At 46.6% G+C, this 22,835-nt stretch overlaps 1 protein-coding gene across 2 annotated transcripts in view; it reads left to right on the top strand.

Annotated features, from left to right (window-relative positions):
- The window catches only part of NKAIN4 (sodium/potassium transporting ATPase interacting 4), a 92,292-nt gene that overhangs the window by 13,448 nt on the left and 56,009 nt on the right, over positions 1-22,835 (top strand). The window lies entirely within an intron of this gene.

Here is a 22,835-nt window from a genome sequence, read left to right as displayed (position 1 = left end):
CTTAAGATCATAAGAATAGGCTGCTGGATCAGGCCATTGGCCCATCTAGCCCAGCATCTTGCTCTCAGGGTGGCCAATCTTATGCCTGTGGGGAACCAGCAAGCAGGATTTGACCCTAAGACCACTCTCCTTTTCTGTGGTTTCTACCAACTGGTATTCAGAAGTGTTGCTACCTCCGACATCAACAGCCTCCTCCTCCACCAATTTGTCTAATCCTCTCTTATATCTAACTTGAGCTATTTGCAGGGCTGTGTTTGAAATAAACCTAGATTCTTTTCAAACAAACAAAGCCGCCCTTCATTAGCTGTAGCCCAAAGGACATAAGAGGAGCCTGCTGGATCAGGCCCAATGGCCCATCTAGTCTGGTATCCTGTTCTCACAGTGGCCAACCAGATGGTTGTGAGATGCCATTGATAGCAGGATCCTCTATGAATTTGCCCAATCCTCTTTCGAACCCCCCCCCTCCTTATTATAATTTCAAATATTCCAAAGCAGAGACCTGGAGTTGAGAGCAGGTTCTAGGAGATAAAGCCGGGATTAAGAATAAAGCCCTTATTATGTTTTTGTCTCCTTTAAGATCCTTACGACAGGTTTGGCCTGCTGCCCACTCGTAAAGAAGTCGATTTGCTTTTGAATAAAACATGAGTCAGCTGATGGGGGGGCAGTTGGTTTGGACGACAGACACAGGGAACAGGGCTTGCGAGCGAGCGAGGGATGGACACGAGGGACCGTTGTGGACAGAAACTTAATTGGAGTGTTTGTTGGTTGGAGGCCAAAAAAGCATACATAATAATGGACTCGGGAGTCAAGTGTGCTGTTGAGAGATCTGGAGGAACCAAAACAAATTGCATAGGATGACAGGGGAGATAAACGACGCTCTTCACTGAATAACCAGTGCTTAAACAATGCCACATAAATATCTGTAGTTACCAACACTCCTCCTCTTGGCTTCTCTAAGGAGCTGGCTACACCCTGAAGTGTGCAATAGAATCCTAGCTTCTTTCGGGGAATGAAAGCAGCGCAGAAGGAATGCAGAAAGCTGCCTTTGTGCCCAGCAAGAGTACTGGTCTATCTAGAGCAGTGGTTCCCAAACTTTTTGGGGGGAGCAGCCACCACATCCTTGGGTTTCATAAACTCATCCCCTGTGCCCCCTACTCTACCCTATTGTTGTTTAGTCATTTAGTCGTGTCCGACTATTCGTGACCCCATGGACCAGAAGCATGCCAGGCACTCCTGTCTTCCACTGCCTCCCGCAGTTTGGTCAAACTCATGTTCGTAGCTTCGAGAACACTGTCCAACCATCTCGTCCTCTGTCGTCCCCTTCTCCTAGTGCCCTCAATCTTTCCCAACATCAGGGTCTTTTCCAAGGATTCTTCTCTTCTCATGAGGTGGCCAAAGTATTGGAGCCTCAGCTTCACGATCTGTCCTTCCAGGGAGCACTCAGGGCTGATTTCCTTAAGAATGGATAGGTTTGATCTTCTTGCAGTCCATGGGACTCTCAAGAGTCTCCTCCAGCACCATAATTCAAAAGCATCAACTCTACCCTATATGACACGTTTTTCAGAACAGCAGTTTGCCATGAAGGAAGATACCTGAAGGAGGGTCTCCATGCCCATCTTTCTGCCCGGACACTGAGGTCCAGCTCCGAGGGCCTTCTGGCGGTACCCTCACTGTGAGAAGTGAGGTTACGGGGAAGCAGGCAGAGGGCCTTCTCAGTAGTGGCCCCCACCCTGTGGAACGCCCTCCCGTCAGATGTCACGGAAATAAACAACTATCTGACTTTCTGAAGGCAACCATGTTTAGGGGAGTTTTTAATGTTTGATGTTTTATCGTGTTTTTATTATTCTGTTGGGAGCCATCCAGAGTGGCTGGGGAAAACCCAGCCAGATGGGTGGGGTATAAACAAATGATGATGATGATGACGACACCATAAAATTTGAAGCAGTAGTAATGGATTGCACATTTATTCAAAATTCAATGAAAACTGTTTAGTTTGATTATTTCAACTTGGTCCAGTGATACCAGCTTTTCAGTGTCTGATAGTCATTTATGCTCCCCCATGCTTTTTAACATCTCCCCCATGCTTTTTAACATCTACATGCGGCCGCTGGGAGAGATCATCAGGGGGTTTGGGCTGGGTGTTCATCAGTATGCGGATGATACCCAGCTCTACCTCTCTTTCAAATCAGAACCAGTGAAGGCGGTGAAGGTCCTGTGTGAGTGTCTGGAGGCGGTTGGAGGTTGGATGACGGCTAACAGATTGAGGTTGAATCCTGACAAGACAGAAGTACTGTTTGTGGGGGACAGGACGCGGGCAGGCGTGGAGGACTCCCTGGTCCTAAACGGGGAAACTGTGCCCCTGAAGGTATCCCAGACACTGAGATTTCAAGGCCCAAACCTGAGACCTAGGAGCAGCCCCTGGAGACGGAGGTTAATTGGGAGAGAGGAGTGGAGGAGGTTGGATCCCTGGTGTGTCTGTGCTGTAATTTGCAGCCAGCTCCTCCTGGGATGAAGTTTAAAAGCTGCATGCACCGCCTTCTTAGTATCCCCCAGCCTTCATTATTAAATACACTCTCACTTACCTAGAGTTTGAAGCCTGTCACCTGGATGAGGCCAGGCAAACATGGGGACTTCAGGTTAGCCCTGGAGATCTGGCAACTCCAAGTTGAAGCAGGATGCAGCAAGGCCAGAGAAGGGAATGTGGCCGTCATCGAGGAGGGAGGTGCATGACCAGAGCATGAACCCAGTGTTTTTGCCAAGGGGATGGAAAGGAAGAGGTCAGGAGCAAGTGAACTCTCTCTTCACGCTGGCTCATGACTTCCTAAACCAAAGGGAAATCAGCTTGTCACAGCTCAGCATCCCCATCTTACATTCCCTTCCCCATCCCTTGAGAAAATAAACACTACTTTGCTGTATGTGGCGGTGTTACCTTCCCCACTTGCCAGCAAAAACAGAATCTGGGCCTGCCTGAAATGCATAACATACATTTATTCAAGGAAATAACAAAACTGTTGCTTCCTCTGCTCGTACTCCTGCCTCTTCAAAAGAAAGACAGCCAAGCCTTTGTTACAAAATCCTATATCAAAAAAGCTAAGATCTTGTTCCCCCAAATTTGATCCCAATATTTATTCTTCCTGGTCTGAGAATAATTAGAGGCAACTGATCCCAAATATCCCAATTGTACATGGGGTGGCATTTTGGTGTGTGTGTGTGTGTGTGTGTGTGTGTGTGTACATCCGTCCATCTGTCTGTCTGTAGCTTCATTTGGCATTTAGGTATAATGGGGAGTTCCAGCTGTTAAGGTTAACCCTAACCCACAGAGCTACAATTCTCAACATGGTTTAATGATCAATTCCTCTTCCCAGGATCTCTGGGAACTGTAGCACTGTGAGTGGAGTAGGGGTCTCCTAACAGTGCCGGTCACCCACAACAAACTACACTCCCCAGAATTCTTTGGGGAAAGCCATGACTGTTTAAATCAGGCATCCCCAAACTGCGGCCCTCCATATGTTTTGGCCGACAACTCCCATGATCCCTAGGTAAGATGACCAGTGGTTAGGGATGATGGGAATTGTAGTCCAAAACATCTGGAGGGCCGAAGTTTGGGGATGCCTGGTTTAAATGGTATGAGGCTACTTTAAATGTACAGTGGTACCTCGGTTTATGAACTTAATCCGTTCCGGAAGTTCATTCTTAAGCCAAAACCCTTCTTAAACTGAGGCACGCTTTCCCTAATGAGGCCTCCTGTCGCCGGTACCCTTCCACCATTCGGATTCCATTCTTAGACCGAAGTAAAGTTCTCAAACCAAGACACTACTTCCGGTTTTGCAGAGTTTGAAAACTAAATCGTTCTTAAACCGGACTGTTCTTAAACTGAGGTATCACTGTATAATCCAGTAAGTGTCTTCCTTTTTTGGTGATGTGTTTCCTTTTTGAGGTTGAGGCATTAAGTGTCCACCCAACTCATTATCTAACAATCTCAGCCCACCAGATGAGTTGTATTGCCTCTGCGACTGTATTGCAACCCACTGGCCAGGAAGCAGTCATTCTTGGTCTCCTCCATCTCTTCTGTCAAAAATGGATACATGGAGCTTCTCAACAGAAATTCCAGCTGTGCTGTAAAAGACATTTTTCTGTGAAAAATCCCCGAGATTTTTCTTGTTCTTGCCTCTGAAAAACGAAGACCACTTTGCAGAACTCCAAATCATAGCTGCCAAGTTTTCCCTTTTCTCACGAGGAAGCCTATTCAGCATAAGGGAATTTCCCTTAAAAAAAGGGATAACTTGGCAGCTATGCTCCAAATATACATTGTGTAGTGGAACAATGCTAGGGCCAGGATTGTGTGGATGGTGCAAAATGGTAGCCAGACTACCAACATAGCTGTGGCAAAACAAAACAAGACCCTAAGGAAGGAAGAAGCTATGTTGTGCGGATAGGGTTGCCAGACTCAATAGTGGACAGGACTTCTGTGCCTTTAATTGCCCTGCTCTCTTTTGAGTCTGGAAACCTTAAAGAGAAACCAGCAGACCCTTTGCTTGGAAATTAAACAAAGGGTCTGCTGGTTTCTCTTTAAGGTTTCCAGACTCAAAAGAGAGCAGGGCAATCAAAGGCACAGAAGTCCTGTCCACTATTGAGTCTGGCAACCCTATGTGTGGATGCCTGATGATCGTCTACCAAAGCAACTACTCTATTCCAAACTTAAAAATGGAAAGCGTAATGCTGATGGTCAACAAAAGAGGTTTAAAGACTGTCTCGAGGCAATTTTTTTTATTTAAAAAGTAGTATAAACACCAACAACTGGGAAGCACTTCCTTGCGAGCGTTCCAGTTGGAGAACAGCCTTTACCAAAGGTGTCATGGACTTTGAAGACTCTCAAACTCAGGATGCAAGGGAGAAACGTGCTAAGAGGAAGGCACGCTTAGCAAATCCAAACCGTGGTCAACTCCCACCTGGAAACCAATGTCCCCACTGTGGAAGGACATGTGGATCCAGAATTGGCCTCCACAGTCACTTACGGACTCATTGTTAAAACCATGTTTATGGAAGACAATCTTACTCGGCTACGAATGATCACCAAAGAAGACGGCGAAGAAGGGGTGAACCACAGTTCATTTCACGGGCTGTGCATTTTCATTCTGCCCTGCATGCATCACTGTTTCCATTCAGCTGCAGTTTGTCTTCTCCCCAAAACTCTTTTATTCATCTCTCTGTCTTTACTGGTGAAATTAAGTAGCTCATGCGATTTTTGTGATTTATTGCACAGCTTGCCTCAGTTCCGAAAACTACATTGTCGCCTCGTTATTTCGTCCCATTCATTTTGGTGCAAATGGGAGACAGAGCGTGATTGATTGCCTACTGCTTGTGGACTGAAAGCAGCAACCTGGGATCTACTGTGTGCAGAGCAGATGTTCTGCTACTGAGCTCATAGCCTCCAGCATTTCACCAATGAAAATAGGGACGTCCTATTTCATCAGCATCACAATAATTTTATTATTTATACCCCGCACAGCCAACTAGGCTACCCTAGCCTCTCTGGACGGCTTCCAACATATATAAAAACCATAATAAAATATCAAACATTTTTTTAAAAAAGTTCCCTATACAGGGCTGCCTTCAGATGTCTTCTAAAGGTTGTATAGTTATTTATCTTTGTAAAGGTTGTATAGTTACTTTTTTAAAATAGTACCACTGTATTCTGCTCTGGTCAGACCTCACCTGGAGTACTGTGTCCAGTTCTGGGCACCACAGTTCAAGAAGGATACTGACAAGTTGGAACGTGTCCAGAAGAAGGCAACCAAAAGGGTCAAAGGCCTGGTAATGATGCCTTATGAGGAACGGCTTAGGGAGCTGGGTATGTTTAGCCTGGAGAAGAGAAGGTTAAGGGGGGATATGATAGCCATGTTCAAATATATAAAAGGAAGGAGAAAGGTTGTTTTCTGCTGCTCCAGAGAAGCGGACACAGAGCAATGGATTCAAACTACAAGAAAGAAGATTCCACCTAAACATTAGGAAGAACTTTCTGACAGTAAGAGCTGTTCGGCAGTGGAATTTGCTGCCAAGGAGTGTGGTGGAGTCTCCTTCTTTGGAGGTCTTTAAGCAGAGGCTTAACAGGCATATGTCAAGAATGCTTTGATGGTGTTTCCTGCTTGGCAGGGGGTTGGACTGGATGGCCCTTGTGGTCTCTTCCAACTCTATGATTCTATGATCTCGATGGCTTGGGGCTTGCATCGCTGCAGCCCTTCCGCAGTTTACTGAATAAGGCAGGTAGCTGCAGACATGAGAATGCAAAAGGCACATTTAGGGCCAAACTATGCATTACGATAAACAGGCTCTTTAAAACATGCTTGAACTGATCACTACAGGCAGCACCTCTGGGGCAACCGGAAGCCGACCTCCCCCCCCCTTTTAAAAACATGTTTATCACATCTTGCTTTGCCCTTAGGCTGCAATCCTGTGCATTCTTGACTCGGAGTAAGCCCTGCTAAACGTTGCAGGGCTTGCTTCCGAGTAAACTTGCATGGGATTGCACTATTAGTATCCTACGTGGAAACCTCCCTTAGCTCGTATCAAGGGAAGGGCAGAAATGTTTTATTATTATACCAAGGGTAGCAATCTCATATTGCCCCCCCCCCTGCAAACACACACTTTACTCAGCTAGTCTCTAATGAATTCCCTTCTTTTGCCTGACATCGGTTTGATTTGTAATGCAAATTAGCAGGCCCGGCATAGAGACGAGAGCACTGCAGGGTTCTAATTACAATTTTCATTAAACTCCGTCTGCTTCGAACATCCAAGCAGTTCTGGGGCTGCAGCAGGAGCAAGAGGAAATTAGAGTAGCATCATTGCTTAGCTGCAGAGGACGGAAAGGGTCAGCCCTGCCTAGCTGGCTTGGGAGGAAGCAAACCCGAATCTGTCACTGTACCGCCTCCCTGCCTTGTGGGCAGAGTCCGGGAGAAAAACCAGATTTCATTGGCTGATACCTTCCCCCAGCCCCCACATGCCCTGAATGCGGAAAGGGATTTATATCAGAAATTGGCCTGCTGGCGTTCTTTTTTAATTTTTATTTTTAAATCGAGCAATCCATTCTTGACCTAATTAGGAGGATTAGGCCTTCCAGTCCTGCCTAAAAGCTGCAAGGGCCAATCTTTGTTCCTGTAAAAGTAACTGACAGGGGTTGGCACCTGCCAGCAACGCACGGTGTGAAAACAGGATCAGGCCCTTCCTTTTCTGGACTGAAGGTTTGGCAAAAGACGGGAAACTTGTGGACATTTCCAGAGGGGGTGCCCTGGGACAATTTGCCTGTTACTCCCAGCAGTGTGGAGAATGGTTTAAATTGATCCATGTGGCGGCTATCAGCTGTGATCAGCCATGTGTGCCTTAGTGGCTTGCCACACTGTGTAGGAGATTCCTCTCCTCCTTGCTGCAAACACACTCCTCCGTTGTCTCCCAACAACTGGGAAAAATTTCATACTTGCGCTATCCCAGCGAGCCTTGGGTTCAGGTTTCTATGGAGCTTCTTGTGTTCTGACGTTTTTCATCTAAAGAAAGCAGGAGGCTGTTGTGCGCTAGGGGAACAAGCTCCATCTTCTAAGCTGCAGGAGGAGATCCTACTTGTCCAGATCCACAAACCAGTGCCTGCAGCATTGCTACTCTTCAGGATCCCAGCCAGCCAGCCATGCTCTCTAACAAGATACTCTTGGCCCATTCGTTTATCCTCTAGGTTTCCTCTTTTGTTACTCAAAAGGCAGTCAGTATCCTGTAGCCAGTGAGCTACTACTCAGTCCTGATGACAGTAAATCACATGACTTGTAGGTAGGTTCCCACGAGGCAAAACACAGTGATAACAGCAAGAACCTTTATTGAACTAACAGAGCTGGACAACAGGGGCAAAGCAACTGCCTATATACATTCCTGAAAGCCTGGGCCACTCCCACTCCCAACGTGATTGGCTGTCTAAACTTCCAAACTGCAAATCACAACTCAGAGTACAAGGGCCAATGGCAGAGGCCCAAATCCTGAAATGGTCTGTGATTGGACATCCTGTATTGAATCAGAACACAGGTGCTCAGAATCCTTAGTCCAGATTCAAGCTCAGGCCAGCACAGGCCCCTGAATACGTAACAAACTCTTTATTAGAAAAAATAGGATCTGCACAAGAGTGACAGGCCTAATGAGCACCTCAACTCTTCTTTGCTAGGTCTTAACCCATGGGTAGGCAAACTAAGGCCCGGGGGCCAGATCTGGCCCAATCGCCTTCTAAATCTGCCCCGCAGACGGTCCAGGAATCAGCATGTTTTTACACGAGTAGAATGTGGGCTTTTATTTAAAATGCATCTCTGGGTTATTTGTGGGGCATTGGAATTTGTTCATCCCCCCAAAAAAATAATAATCTGGCCCCCCACAAGGTTTGAAGGACAGTGGACTGCCCCCCTGCTGAAAAAGTTTGCTGACTCCTGTGACTTAACCCCTAGGAAGCAGCTGCTGAAACTGAAGGTTCCTATCTCCCCACAGCTACCTAAGTCCCCTCTTCTCCGGGAGTTTTCAGAAGCAATCTGAGACTGCACCTGTGTGATGCTAATTTCTCCTTTGCCCTCTTCATGCCTCTCCTGGTTCTGGGAGACCAGCGTGGAGGGGAGCTTGTTGCAGCAGGAGGGGGAGACACCTGTGAATCTTCACTAGCTGGACTCCTCTCTGCTTCTCTTGGCCTCCCTCCTCTCCTGTTTCAGCTTTTGCCTCTGCTTCTGGGCTTCTCTCTGCCACAGACTCTCCCTGGTCACTAAGCCCTGTTGCCTCTTCAGCTTCTGACACCACCTCCTCCCAATCTTCTCCCTCTGACCACTCAGAGGGGGTGTCATCCCACCACCAGTGCCCAGGCTCTGAACCTTCTTCTTCCCTTGGGCGTTCCCCAGCTGGTTCTTCCCACCATTCTTCTGCATCCAACCAGTCCCTGATACCTGATTGGGCTATTTCCTCTGTCCCTTAGTCCCCCCCCCATTAATTTGCTTTTATACTTTGCTCCCCTGGAGAAGAGGGGACTTAGGGGCAAGACCTAGCAAAGATGAGTTGCTGTGCTCATCAGGCCTGGCACTCTTGAGCTGATCCTATTTTTTCTTTCATCTGCATTTTGAAAAGCAGTTTTATTTTTAAAATTATACTTATCAGTCTTTTGTACAGCAAATGCTTGCGTTACACACTCCGCTGCCTTTTCAGCTCCCCAAGCAGCCTCTTCTTTAAGAGACAATGTATTTCGTATCAAGTTTATCTTTAGTCTCCAGTGCATGTATCAAAGAACTGTAACTTTCAGGCAGACTTGACAGACTTAAAATCACTTTGTCCTCTTCTTCAAATTTCTTGCCTATAGTATTTAAATGATCCATCAACTCTGTCACTAGGCCTAGATGCCCTCCCACCAGAGGTCAAAGAGAACAACAATTACCAGACCTTTAGAAGGCATCTCAAGGCAGCCCTGTTTAGGGAAGCTTTTAATGTTTGATGGATTTCTGTATTTTAATATTTTGTTGGAAGCCGCCCAGAGTGGCTGGGGGAACCCGGCCAGATGGGTGGGGTATAAATAATAATAATAATAATAATATATATTATTATTATTATTATTATTATTATTATTATTATTATATCTCTGTTTTCTTTCCAGAGTGGCTGGGGAAACCCAGCCAGATGGACGGGATATAAATAATGTATTACTATTATTTTTATTAATAATAATAATAATAATAAAACAACTTTCTTGATAAATACAGTCTCTCATTCAGAGTGTTTTCTCTCATACAACTCTTTCAGATCTTGCCAAAACTCTCCGGCATCTCTCACGTGGTGTAAGTCACTGTCACTCACATAAGTTTAAATTTCTGCCCTCGCCTTTCTGTCCTGCTCTCCACACTTTACTTTTTCTGCCTCTTCCGCTGGTGCAGATTTTTCAGTTGTTCCCCACAAATCCTTTTTCACCAGTTCCTTCTCATTCAAAATTTCCATAAAGGATAGTTACTTGAAGTGAGAACAGGCACAACAGGTTCTAGGGCTTTCAGAGCTTTTATATACGTGGCTTTCTTCCTCCTCCTCTTCTTCTTCTTCTTCTTCTCTCTCTCTCTCTCTCTCTCTCTCTCTCTCTCTCTCTCTCTCTCTCTCTCTCTCTCTCTCTCTCTCTCTCTCTCTCTCTCTCTCTCTCTCTCTGCCAGACCAGACTGGGCCCGTAACCCAATTGGTGGGAGATGATTGACAAAATCAATCCTCCTAGCAAACTGGGAATATTCCGTCACTCCCTCAAGTTTAGGATATTCCACTGTTCTTCAGCAGAGTTTCTTTCTTCTTTCAGAAAAATAAGTGGCTCATGTAAATGTAAACTAAGCTTTAATAATAAAGAAAACTGCAACGAAATAACATGATGAGAGAAACTAAATACAGAAACATAATACAAGTCGGAGGCAAGAAACAAGAAGAGAGGGGGGCATTATTGGGTTGTTCTTTTCATTTTGATTGTATATTTTGTGGTTTTATATTTTGATTTTGTTCTGTGAAGTGCCCTGAGACCTCCGGGTATAGGGCATGGTATATAAATTCAATAAATAATAATAATAAAACTAAAGAGGCATTCTTAATGGAACCCACACTGAAGGGAGGGGTTAATTCCAGAGCACCAGATACCAAGCACTCTACTATTCAAACAAGGCCCCCGTGTTTTTCTTACAGCTCTGCTTTGCAATCCTTGGGCTTCTGCCAAGCATGTCTTAGCCTTCCGCTAAGGCTTCTGTCACCGTGGTCAGCTCTGATCTTGGGGCTGGACCCGAGATATTTTGCAGTTTGAAGCAGAGGACAAGATGGTGCCTCCCTTCCAGGTCCTGAATCCAGCCACACTGGCAGTTCAACACTGGCAATGGGGCAGCTTCCCCTACTGCCCTTGAAGGAACCAGGCAGACAGAGAGGCTCAGTGCTGCTGGCCGCCTCCCCACACTTGCCGCCTGAGGCAGCTGCCTCATATTGTGCAATGGTAGGGCCGGCCCTCAGGTACAGCTGAAAACACTGACCTCGGATTGGCAAAGGCACTTCCATCAATATTATTAGGGCTCCATGCTTGAATTGAAGCACGCATACAGCCTTTCCTGACTTGTGGGAGAAAATGTGTTCATTTTGTATATTGCATTTATATCCTTTCCCACCCCCACACCCCCAAGAAGCTTAAGGTGGCAGACATGGTTTCCACCCTTCACATTCAGTCCCTATAACCACCCTGTGAGGTTGGTTAGGCTGAGAGGTAGTGACTTGCCTAAGGTCACCTAGGGAGGTTCATGGCTAAATGGGGATTCGAACCCTGGTCTCCAAGATCCTAACCCAAGACTCTAACCCAGGCATGTCAAACCTGCGCCCCTCCAGATGTTTTGGCCTACAACTCCCATGATCCCTAGCTAGCAGGACCAGTGGTTGGGGAAGATGGGAATTGTAGTCCAAAACATCTGGAGGGCCGCAGGTTTGACATGCCTGCTCTAACCCATGCATAGGCAAACTCGGCCTTCCAGATGTTTTGGGACTACAACTCCCATCACCCCTGACCACTGGTCCTGTTAGCTAGGGATGATGGGAGTTGTAGTCCCAAAACATCTGGAGGGCCGAGTTTGCCTATGCCTGCTCTAACCACTGCACCATCCTGGACCCACATATGCGTTAGAGCAGGCATAGGCAAACTCCGGCCCTCCAGATGTTTGGCACTACAATTCCCATCATCCCTGACCACTGGTCCTGTTAGCTAGGGGTGATGGGAATTGTAGTCCCAAACATCTGGAGGTGCCGGAGTTTGGCTATGCCTGCATTAGAGTACCTCTGTGAGCCTGAGAGCCCACGACTGGGCCGGTTACCTCCCAAATTCCCATTGCCACCTAAAACATGGCATATCATATTTTATAACAGCATGAAAAAAAAATCCAAGCAGATAAAGTGCAGTGAAATAGGATACAGGGCGTAACCGCGTTAGCCATTTGATGAATTTCACCCACTCCCACTGCAAATGATTCCATCCTAAACAAACCACATGCGCTTAATTTGGCTCCCGCAAGTTGAATCTGTGCCGCCTCCTAATCAAATAAATATTCCAACACTTATCCCAAATTTGTAACACTACCCCCACCAGAAATAACATCGAAATGCCTGGTAGATTGCCTTGGCTTACGTCCTGGAGTGCCTGATTAAGTAGCGTTATAAAGGGATTATTTTCTTGTCGCCTTGTGTTTAGCCAGGATATGCAAGCTGTGTGAAATTGCTGGCTGAAACAAGTACAACACCCTATCGCTGTTCAGATGGTGACTTCCCAGAATGAGTCAAGGCTGAGATTTATTGTTCCTTCTTACCAGGTTTTGCAGAAGCTGGAATCATCTGTCTGACAAAAGGGGGATGTTTGAGAGAGGTTCTCACACACCTTTCGTTGCCCAACTACAGCACAACAGTCCTGCAGTGCTCCCAGTGGGTCTTACTCTCCGGTAGTTGCTGCTACCACCCTCCCATGACTAAAAGCATGGATAGGCAAGCTAAGGCCCAGGGGCCGGATCCGGCCCAATCGCCTTCTAAATCCGGCTTGCGGACGGTCCGGGAATCAGTGTGTTTTTACATGAGTAGAATGTGTGCTTTTCTTTAAAATGCATCTCTGGGTTATTTGTGGGGCATAGGAATTTGTTCATTTTTTTCCCTTCCAAAATATAGTGCAGCCCCCCCACAAGGTCTGAGGGACAGTGGACTAGTCCCCTGCTGAAAAAGTTTGCTGACCCCTGCACTAAAGCAATCACTTTTTAAAAGGTTCAGCGGCACCTTTGTGGTTTACTTAGAGTGTAGCGGCACCTTTGTGGTTTACTTAGAGTCTCTCCCAGACCTCAGGAGAGCATGCTGGTCACTTACAGCTCCAACCCTGAACTCCCCCAGTAGCCGGAATGCCGAGCGAATAGGCATGTGGGGATTCTTAAACCCTGAAGCTTAAGCAAACACATGCACTCCAGTGGTCAGGTTAAATATCTTTATTAGGACTCAAAGGTAGAGGGAAAACAGGCAGAGGGGAAAAGCAGAATCAAAATAAACCAGAACTAATCCTGGCCTGTTGGCTGCACTCATTCATATTCACCCCCAAAGAATCAGCAAGGCTAGTCAGCTTCATAAGGATCCTGTCTTGGATCCCTAGTTTGGGAAAGGGAACTGGATCCCCTCATGTTGGCAAGGGAACAACGATTGCAAGAAGCAGCTCAGCTTCTTGCCCTTGTGTCATTGCTTTCCTCCTGAAAAACCTGCTCTTTAGTGATAAATCGGAGCAAACGTCAATATGGGGGGGACATACCAATTGACGTTTGCTCCGATTCAGCTGTAAAGATCAGGTTTTCGGGGGGGGGGGAGCAAGGCAAGGGCAGATCTGGCTGAGCCCTTAGAAAAAATGGTGAGCAGCCCAGCCTCATTCATCAGAATCTGTACATGTGAATATTGAGGGGCAAGGAGAGAATGAAAAATGTGCATAATGTCAACCCTTGTATTGCATGCACAGTTCAGCCCAGTTTTTTTGCTTTAGACATGTGTTACCACTTCAGACATTTTGAGGGAGGTGGACTGTGATCTTAGGGATAAGTGCAATGGAGCAGTTCTGTTCTGTAAATGTTCCAGGATTCTAACATCAGGGCCAGTTCTGCCCTGCTTTAATTCCAACTGGAAATTCAGATTCTGGGATGTGTTGGGTGGGATAACTCTCCTGCAGTGGTGAAACTATGCAAATCTTGGTCTGTCTTAGTTGGCGCCTTGCTTGTTCGAACCACTTAATAGAACAGGTTTAAATAAATGCAGGATTATGCAACCCTACCCTAAATTTGCTGTTGGTTGCAGAAATGGATCAACAGCTACAGGCAGCCCTTTAACAGTTGGGCTAGTAGAAAGCTCATGTCCATCACTAATCATGAGAAGATGTCTGTCTGGAGGAACTATCCTGAAGGGACCACCAGCCTGTCTCTGCTTTTACTTCTGTTTTGCAATTTTGAATGTCAACAGCTTCAAGAGCATCCACCTCCCAGGAAGAAGACAGACCGAACCTAATATGGAACAGTGTTTATTTTATTAAATGGCAGTGCTGACCAAACATATTTTGGAGATGGAGTGGCAAACAGCCCCCTCTTGCTCAATTACTCTTTTGACCTCTCGGAGCTGGAGAGAGATGCTGGGGTGGAAGTTCAGAGCCCCCAAGGTATGTTTCCTTGACAACCGTTGCTGGAAAAGAAGGAGGGGAAGGAAAAAAAGAGAGAGATTTCATAAACTTAAGCAAGTATTGGGCAAGGAAGCCGTGACCTTAGGCTCTGTTGGGTGGCTTTTGAGCTGGGGATGGTTATGGAAATGATGGAGTGGGGGGGGGAAGCACTAGACTTTGCCAAGTTTAAACTGGCAAGTGTGGGTCCCATGTACACAACAGCAACCGAGAAATAGCGACTGGCCTAAGGCAGGCATCCCCAAACTGCAGCCCTCCAGATGTTTTGGCCTACAACTCCCATGATCCCTAGCTAACAGGACCAGTAGTCAGAGATGATGGGAATTGTAGTCCAAAACATCTGGAGGGCCGAAGTTTGGGGATGCCTGGCCTAAGGTCACGCAACGAGCTCTGTGGCCGAGAGGGGATTTGAACCGTGGTCTCTCAGGGGCTAGCCCAACACTCTCACAACCAAACCACACTGGATTGCACTGTTAATTTCCCCTCCCTTCAATGCACATGCACATTGTCATTTTGACACTTTGAAATGGATTTCTGAATAGTGTTATCATTCCACAGGCAACAGCACATTTTCTGGCATTTTCCCTGCTCTTGCTGAGTTGGCACAGATAACCTAACATCCCCGGCTATAATTCATAGTTAGGCTGTACTGCTCTCTCCTTAAGCCTCCCTGCCTCAACCTGCCCCCCCCCCCCCGCATGCAATGCATAAAATGAGGTGTGTTGGGAGTGACTAATTGGTGCTAAGTGATCCAGGGGGAGGCCTTATACTGGAGTAAGGAATTGCATGCATCTCAGAGCTTTGTTCTGGAATGTTGGTGAAAGTAAACCCCATATTTATTTATCTTTTTCAAAAGAAAAAGAAAAATGCAACTTGGCTCCCACATAATTTGTCAAGCCACTGTTACATCTTGGCACCTGAACCCTGCAAGACACTAGGACTCTCAATAGTTGCACTTAGGGACCGCTTGTCTCAGCATCCTCTCTTTTTCAAGAGAGCCAATAAAAGTTATGGATAGATCATCACTGGCCGGGGGAGCAGAGGCCTTTAAATCAACCTTCCCCAACCTGGTGCTCTCCAAATGTTTTGGACGACAACTCCCATTAGCACATGGGCTGATAGGAAGCTTCTGCCTGGCTTAGGGAGGTAGGCGCAGAGCTCATGCTCACAATGTCAGGACTTCACTCCACCCCAATCACCCTCACAAGCTGCTGTCTCTGGCCCTAACTACGAAAAAGTTCATCGCACTCCACTGGCGATCAGTTTGCCCTCACTGGGCACTGAGCTGAGCGGGTGCCACAACAATGACTTGGAACAGAAGGCAAGAGACACAGGGTGCCTCTGAAATTTGAAAGCCCAAAGTCCGCCACTGACTGTAGCTTCCAACTGAGCGATTTCCCCCTTCATATTGACCCTCCCAGCTACAGTCCCTATTTGAGCTGGGACTTCTGCTTTGGCTCCCATGCCCCTGTGTGTTATTATGACACAGTCCCTGGGTGCCCCCAGGACACTCCTTTTTTGCAGGAGGCGGTCAAGCGCATGGCGCAAATTTAGGTTTGCGCCGTTAAAAGTGGATTAAAGCGCTGTTGCAACAAATCCACCTTTTAAAAAGCAACAACGGGCTTTTTGTTGTTAGGGGAATGATGGGGAAAATGCATCGAGGATTAACGGGAAGATATAAGAAAATTAGGAAAGCCCTGATGAATGAGAAGAAAGGCAGATCTTGTTCAGCATTCTGCTTTCAAATTGGCCAACCAGATGCCTGGGGGAAGCCTGCAAGCAGGACGAGTGGAATAGTAACTTCCCCCTCCTGTGGTTTCCAGTACTGTGGTACCTCGGAGGTCGAAAGGAATCCATTCTGGAAGTCCGTTTGACTTCCAAAACATTAGGAAACCAAGGTGCAGCTTCCGATTGGAAGCCGCGTCAGACGTTCGGGTTCCAAATAACATTTGCAAACCGGAAAACTCACTTCCGGGTTTGCGGTGTTTGAGAGCCAAAACGTTCGATTTGCAAGGCGTTCGGGATCCCAGGTACGACTGTAACTGGTATTCAGATGCATGCAGTATCCCTTTCGAGACTGGAGACGTATAACCCCCCCCCCCACACACACACAAAGGATGAATGCTCAATAATCAGGTCATCTGGAAGAATCCTATGACTGGGATCAAGAAGGAAACAGATCTGTTTTTATAGTCCTCCTATCTCTTGGAAAACCAACAAGTTTGGGCCAGTTTTGCTGGTGAATTTGCTTAGCTGACTTGAGTACACAACTCATTTGAGTCATTCTGTTTGCTATTGTCCGTGGACCTTGGATAGTTTCTTTTTTCTTTCTTTTTTTAAAGCCAGATGGTTGCTCTTGCTTGCCACTCCCCCACATCCCTGTTGCTAATTAATAGAGTTGGAGCATTAAGCACTTTAACAGATTTATCCCCTTTGCACTAACATCCACCGCAGGCCTCAAGGGTCACTTGCAAAGGATTATCCAGGCTGGGTGTGTTCCATGCATTGGTGACGTTGCTGTGCAAATATGGAATCGGGAAGGGAGTTTGGGAAACTGTGCCAGATTCTCCTATAGATATTTCTGCACTCACGTTCCAGATGTCTCTGAAGATGCACATCTGTCTTGTTCCTCTCCGCTTTCTGAATTTTCCTTTCCTGACAGTGCAAGGAGAATTACGGTCAGAGTGGCCACAGGGGTGGAAAGGTAATAGATTGCGTTTGGGGGCCACACAGTCTTTTGCCTGAGAAGTAAATGCCCCGTCCCAAACACACCATACCATTAATTTAGGAACAGCAATGCTCACTTCATGGTCATGCAACCCGTACAGCACATAGGCGACAAATTATTCAAACAATTAATATTCTTGTTCAAAAACAATTTTTTCACCATTTATCAAGTTTGTGTGAATAAGACAACTACTTACTACTTGTCGCCTATGTGACGGGTTGCACAATCATTATTAACGACATAAATTGTATTTCTTCAGCACTTTATGTGGTCATGGCAGCAAAACTACCGGTAAGTAGACCAACCTCCTTCCTCTGTTTTCATCACTTGCCTAAAACATCTGAGCATTTAAAAAATGACGTTTACCCCCAGAAGGGACACAGGTGGCGCTGTGGGTTAAACCACAGAGCATAGGGCTTGCTGATCAGAAGGTCGGTGGTTCAAATCCCTGCGACGGGGTGAGCTCCTGTTGCTCGGTCCCAGCTCCTGCCAACCTAGCACGTCAAAGTGCAAGTAGATAAATAGGAACCGCTACAGCGGGAAGGTAAACAGCATTTCTGTGTGCTGCTCTAGTTCGCCAGAAGCGGCTTTGTCATGCTAGCCACATGACCTGGAAGCTGTACGCCAACTCCCTCGGCCAGTAATGCGAGATGAGCGCGCAACCCCAGAGTTGGTCACGACTGGACCTATGGTCAGGGGTCCCTTTACCTTTACCTTACCCCAGAAGCTACCAAACGTTGGCTGCCCAGAGCAGCATTCTTGCCTGGACAGACAGCTCTCTGACAGAGTAGAGTTAATCTCTCCCTCCCCAAGGCAGGTTATGTCTTTCTTCCCCAGCTACGGTATGACACCCCGTCTCTGAATACACCCTTCCTCTTCTGGTGATGCATTTAGAATGGGGTGGGGGGGAACTCTGGGGAAGAAGAGTCAAATTATGCCCCATTTCTCCCCACCAGCATTTTATGTGAAGGCTCACATTTAAATACATGCTGTTATAATTTGATGTGCATACGGCTAGTAATGTATTAGTTCCTCTAACGAGTCGCTGACTCCCTGCAATTTCCGCTTTTTTCATCGAATGCAAAAATCAGCCACATTTTCATGCTGAAAATGTGGATATACTTGTAACAGTGGCCAGGTTGCTCACCGGAACAAGACAGTTTGAGCATGTGTCACCAATCCTGGTCCGAGTGCACTGGCTACCAATTAGTTTCTGGGCCCAATTCAAAGTGCTGGTTTTGACCTATAAAGCCTTAAATGGCTCAGGACCGCAATACCTCAAGGGCCGCCTCTTTCCATACACGGACCCTGAGATCATCTTCTGAAGCCCTTCTTCGTGTGTCTCCTCCTTGAGAGGTCTGGAGGATGGCAACACAAGAACGGGGCCTTCCCTGCAGTGGCTCCCCATCTGTGGAATGCTCTCCCCTGGGAAGTTTGCCTGGCGCCTTCATTATAAACCTTTAGGTGCCTGGCAAAAATGTTCCTTTTTAACCAGGCCTTTGGTTGATCTGATTTACATCATATACCCTTTTGAAATATGTTTTTTTTGGGGGGGCACTACTGGGTTGTTGCTTTTATTTTTATTATGCATTTTGTGATTTTATATCTTGATTTTATCCTGTGAACCACCTTGAGACCCCTGGGTATAGGGTGGTATATAAATTAAATTAATAAATAATGTTGTTGTTGTTGTTGTTGTTGTTGTTTAGTCGTTTAGTCGTGCCCGACTCTTCGTGACCCCATGGACCAGAGCACGCCAGGCACTCCTGTCTTCCACTGCCTCCCGCAGTTTGGTCAAACTCATGTTCGTAGCTTCGAGAACACTGTCCAACCATCTCATCCTCTGTAGTCCCCTTCTCCTTGTGCCCTCAATCTTTCCCAACATCAGGGTCTTATAATAAATAATATTATAATAATAAATAATAATAATAATAAATAAATAAATAACACACCTAACTTCACACCTGGGATCTAGGTCAGGAGCATCCCAGACTGAGATTTCAGGGCACAGACCCGAGACCCAGCCCCTGGTGATGTCAGGGGAGGAGAGCCCTGGCAATGTCATGGTCATGGGTCCTGGAGACGGAGGTTAAGTGGGAGAAAGGAGCAGATTCCCCCAGAGTGTCTGTTCTATAAGTTACAGCCAGTTCCTGCTGGGATGAAGCTTGCAAGTTCCTCTTGGTGTTATTGCTGCTGCTGCCGTTGTTGCTGCCGTTGTTGTTGTTGTTGTTGTTGTGACATCAAAAGACCCTCTCATCCACCTGGAGAGTCAAGCCCAGCACCTGCCACCAGGAAAGGGCCAGGCAAACTTGGAGACTTCAGGCCAGGCCTGGAGGTCTGGCAACAGCTACATGAATCAGTACTGAACCTTCACTCCATCTGCATAATCACAATCATTGTGACAGGCTGTCTCTGCCGCCTGCTGCTTTCATTTAGCTTATCAGAGCCTGATCTGCATTCATTTAAACACAAAGAGCATGTATATGGAGGTAGGATTTCCCCCCCTACTACATATATGCAGCTAGAAATAACAGCAACCACAATAATAATATTGTTTGTCCCCCAGCCACTCTGAACAGCTTCCAGCAAAACATAAAAAAATAATAAAATGTCAGACATTAAAAACTTCTCTGAACAGGGCTGCCTTCAGATGTTTTCTAAAAGTTATGCCATTCTTTTATCTCCCTGACATCTGATGGGAGGGCGTTCCACAGGGAGGGTGCCACTGCCGAGAAGCATGACTGAATTACAATAGGTTACAGGAACAGGTCAAAACCTACACCGGTGTTTGCACAGTGGTGCAATGGCCAAAAGTGTTGTGCTAGGTCCTGAGAGATCAAGGTTCAAATCCCCAAGCAGATAAAGAAGCTCACTGGCTGAGCTTTGCCTCTGGATGCCGGACTAGATGGGCCTCTAGTCTGATCCAACGGGGCTTTAAAAAATGCCTATGAGAAATAAACGATATTAGAGTGAGGTTCCAGTAACTAAGCACAGTAGCAGCATGTGCAATCTGATAAACTGATAACTTTGCATCTCCTAATCCTCTCGGACCTAGAATCATAGAATCGTAGAGTTGGAAGAGACCACAAGGGCCATCTAGTCCAACCCCCTGCTGAGCAGGAAACACCATCAAAGCATTCTTGACATATGCCTGTCAAGCCTCTGCTTAAAGACCTCCAAAGAAGGAGACTCCATCACACTCCTTGGTAGCAAATTCCACTGCCGAACAGCTCTTACTGTCAGGAAGTTCTTCCTAATGTTTAGGTGGAATCTTCCTTCTTGTACCGTAGTTTGAATCCATTGCTCCGTGTCCGCTTCTCTGGAGCAGCAGAAAACAACCTTTCTCCCTCCTCTATATGACATCCTTTTATATATTTGACCTCTGTATGCCAATCTTTTCCAGCCAGCAGGTGCAGACTTTGGTTTTTCAAATTTCAGCGGAGCCCTGTGTGAGCCCAAAATTTGGCACCTCCTGGCTCTTGCATTCCGTTCTGCGCATGGACTACATCAGAGTTGCGATCCCAGCCTCAGCACCCAGTGCAGGGGAACAGGCCACGCTACCCTAAACCCACCTCTGCAGCCAGCATGGGCACTTATTCCCTGGCCCTTGCCAAAATCTCATCCTGGCATCACAAGCTGTGATGCTGTCTGTGGGCAGGGGACAAAATGAGTAATGGCATATCAATGCAAAGCAAACCATCTAAGGAATAGCTACATGGCAGAAACAGAAGGGAACTGGCCAGCTGAGTCTGGCAGGTACTGGGCAGTAATCAGGTAAACCAAAAAGAGCTCTGCTGGGATCAGACCAAGGTAAAGGTAAAGGACCGCTGGACAGTTAAGTCCAGTCAAAGGCGACTATGGGGTTGCAGCACTCATCTCACTTTCAGGCTGAGGGAGCCAGCATTTGTCCACAGACAGCTTTCCGGGTCATGTGGCTAGCATGACTAAACCGCTTCTGGCGCAACAGGACACCATGATGGGAGCCAGAGCGCAAAGAAATGCCGTTTACCTTCCCGCCACAGTGGTACCTATTTATCTACTTGCACTGGAGTGCTTTTGAATTGCTAGGTTGGCAGGAGCTGGGACAGAGCAACAGAATCTCACCCTGTTGTGCGGATTCGAACCTCCAACTTTCCGATCGGCAAGCCGAAGAGGCTCAGTGGTTTAGACCACAGCGCCACCCGCATCTCTATGATCAGACCCACAGTTCATCTAGTTCAGCATCCTGCTTCCTGCAGTGGCCAATCAGACATCTCCAAGGACATCATAGGCGGGGCTTTGGAGGCAGGGACCTCCCAACTGAGCAGACTAGCTCAAGACTTGGGAGGTTCCCTTATAGCCAAGTGGCTTCCCTTGGCAACCTGCAGCAAAATCCCCATCCCTTCATGCATGCTTTAAAAGTACAGTATGGCACTGTGGTGTTCAATTAGTTAAATTTAATCCATCAGTTAAGAAGTTGCCACCGATTAAACAGACAGCAGACTCCCCCCCCAATGCAATTAAAAAATGCAATTAAAAATTGCAGATGGCAAGATGTCTAAAGAGGCACACCTCCCTTTCTCTCCTGTAGGATGGCATGAATGCCTTCGATGACAGCTACAATGAAACCTAAAGAAATAAAGAAAGCCTCTGGCTTCAGAAGCATTGTTTTAGTGCATGCAAATTTATGCACATTTAATTGACAGATTAATTGAGTAAAACTCTGCCAAATAATTGATTAAGAAAAAATTCAATCAGGTTTCCGTCTTGTTTAATAGGAGTTGTTCTTTTAGAGGAGCATATGCTCTGATGTTTCTTGTAAGCCTGATAACGATTTGGTTGGGTTGCCCTCCCAACACACAAGGACGACGACACTTACTGGAAAGTAAGGGAAATCTCTTCATTCCGGCTGAGAGCAATACAGGCACAGCGGCAAGCAGAAGAGACAGAAGTCAAGATTCCATGGCACATGAACAAGGCAAAATACTCAGAAGCAAATGGAAGCTATGGAGGTGCGCAGAGGCAGCTTCCTTGTTGATGGCCCAGCGCTGCCAGGCTGCCCAGTCCACCAGGGGGCACAACACTTGCCCCGTCCCGGCCACCAGCAACCAGCGCTATGCCACTGAGGAGAACACAACCCTTATGGCTTCTAGTTTTTGATAGCCTTTTATTCCATGAATCTGTCAGGTCCTCTTTTAAAGCCATCTAAGTTGATGGCCACCAGACCCTTTTGTAAGAATATTTAACTATGGTACATTCTGTGTGGAATCTAAATATAGTTGCTGCTTTGGATCACGACACTCTTTGGTCCCGGTGATTGCAGGCAGGAAGCAAAGTCAAGCTCACTTCTCGCAAAATCCAGAAGGCATGGGGTTATCTCTCTGTAACATACACCACTGAAGGGTTTCCTTGCTAAATAGGTAAACTAATATATGGATGGGTTGGTGCTTTATCTACATTTCTGGGCTCAAAGTAACAAACAAAGCCAATTAAATGCCCGATTGGATAAACTGATTGCAGTCACGAGTCCTCCAGCCAGCCAACCAGAACCTGGGACTCCTAAATGTCGCCGCCATTTGTGCTTTGATCCTTCTAATGAAAGATTAAGGGCTTAACACATTGCCGCTGGCTCTGATGATGCAGAGAAAATTGATTTTGAAATGAATAATAGCCTTCCAGTGCCACTTTCCCAGGTATGGGACTTGTTCATTCAGTGGCTCACGTGCTTCCTGCGAGATTGCTGATGGTACCTGTCTGACTGTTTAATTAAATTGGCTCCCTTGGAGTTGAAGAATGCGGCTTTCAAAGCTGTCAGAAAAGAAGAGCGAGAATGATTGTTAGCTGTATCCCGCAAAGACGAAAGAAGAGGCAGTGGGCATGATCCCCAAAGTTCTCCTG

This window comes from Zootoca vivipara, chromosome 7 (genome assembly GCF_963506605.1).
Source record: "Zootoca vivipara chromosome 7, rZooViv1.1, whole genome shotgun sequence".
NCBI classification, from domain to species: domain Eukaryota; kingdom Metazoa; phylum Chordata; class Lepidosauria; order Squamata; family Lacertidae; genus Zootoca; species Zootoca vivipara.
This window is presented reverse-complemented; position numbering and strand designations above follow the sequence as displayed.